The following is a 1,792-nucleotide window of genomic DNA, read 5'->3' as shown; positions in this document are numbered from 1 at the left end:
AAAAAAAAAAAAAAATCAGGCCTTGAGAATGATCAGTCTCTTGTAGGTGTGCTTAAATTACTCGCAAAAAAACAATTAGGTTTTTGATAGACAAAATTTCCCAGACACCAGTAAGGCCTGGGAAAAGATGTTGTAAAAATGTCTATGTTTTCTTAACATCTCTGCTTATTACATTTTCACATTTTTTTTTAAGGAAAAAGAATCCCATAAGGTGAGTATTTAGAGGTTAGAGGTGTGCCTCGGTGTGTCTTGCCAAACAAAACAAAATTAAACCAAACGCATGGATTTGGGAGGGGCTGTGTTTCGAGGGTCAAGGGGCTCCAAGGCTTATTAAGTTCAACAAGTTGAACTCAGACTTTACAAAGTTCTTACGGACAGAAGGAAAAACAGACACACAGACTCATATGTGTCTACACACTCACATTCACTGACATTCACACACCCACACAATCATAAATGCCCACACACTCCCATTCACTGACACTCACACCCACAGCCACACTCACACGCACACATTCACTCACACCCACACACTCACACATCAACATTCACACCCACCCACACATTCACAGTCACACACTCATGCAGACTTGCACTCACACCCAGCCACACACATCCACACTCACACACACTCACATATGCACAAATCCATACAAACTCACTCACTCACACACACTCACAAACCACCTCACACACTCACCCACTCACATCCACACTCACACCTACCCACATTCACTCACACATACCTCCACTCACACACCCAATCACACTCATTCACAACCACACATACACTCACACCCACACACCCTCACACCCTCACACACATTTTCACACTCACTCACATACACATATATGTGCTTAACACATACACAGTCACACCCATAAAACAGACTCACACGCACACTCACACACACTCACAGCACTCATAACACAAACAGACACACTCAGTCACACACTCACACAGTCATGCATACTCACCCACTCACACTCACACAGTCATGCACACTCACTCACACAGTCATGCACACTCACTCAGTCACACACTCACACAGTCATGCACACTCACTCACACTCACACAGTCATGCACACTCACTCACACATATGCAGACAGACACACCCTCCCATATTCCCGCCCAGCTACCCCTGTCATTAGGCGTGCACACTCGCAGACAACAGCTCAATGTCCCGCCAGGCAGGCAAGCCACTTCCCAGTTGGTGCTCTGCCCAGCCTTGCAACATGGTCTTGTCCCTTCATCTCACCAGAGCTGGGGACACCAAGCCCTCCTTAGGCTGGGAATTTCCCTCGGCTCGGGCCGGCTTCTGCATCTGGGTGGTCACCACCCTGAATGCGGGAAGTGTGGGATTCTGGAAGCTGGTGTTAGCAGGAGAGAAGGTAGGAGCCTTTCATTCCTGCACGGCGTGAAACGTCCATTCATTCATAGCTAAACCCCTCGGAGGAAAAGGGTCATAAACGTATCATAGGAGGTTGCATTTTCACATGGCTATGGGTGTCAGATTCCGTCTCACACTCACCCACGTCTTGGGAATTCTGTGATGCTCACAGGCCACTCTGCACTCGGGCACCATCGACTCTGAATGGTGTGGACTGATTCTCAGCATTGATGTGTCGTTGCTGTTTGCGTGCAATAGAATATTTTCCCTGCAGTCACTCCCCTTCTCTAGAAAGTTGGTCAGGGCTTGTTTGTTGTTGTTGTTATGTGCCGTCGAGTCGGCCCCGACTCATAGCGACCCCTCCTTGGGTTTCCGAGGCAGTATCACTACGGAAGTAGG

Source organism: Orycteropus afer, unplaced genomic scaffold (genome assembly GCF_000298275.1).
Source record: "Orycteropus afer afer isolate SDZICR_OR568_19922 unplaced genomic scaffold, OryAfe1.0 scaffold00663, whole genome shotgun sequence".
NCBI lineage: Eukaryota > Metazoa > Chordata > Mammalia > Tubulidentata > Orycteropodidae > Orycteropus > Orycteropus afer.
Note: the sequence above shows the minus strand (reverse complement) of the source record.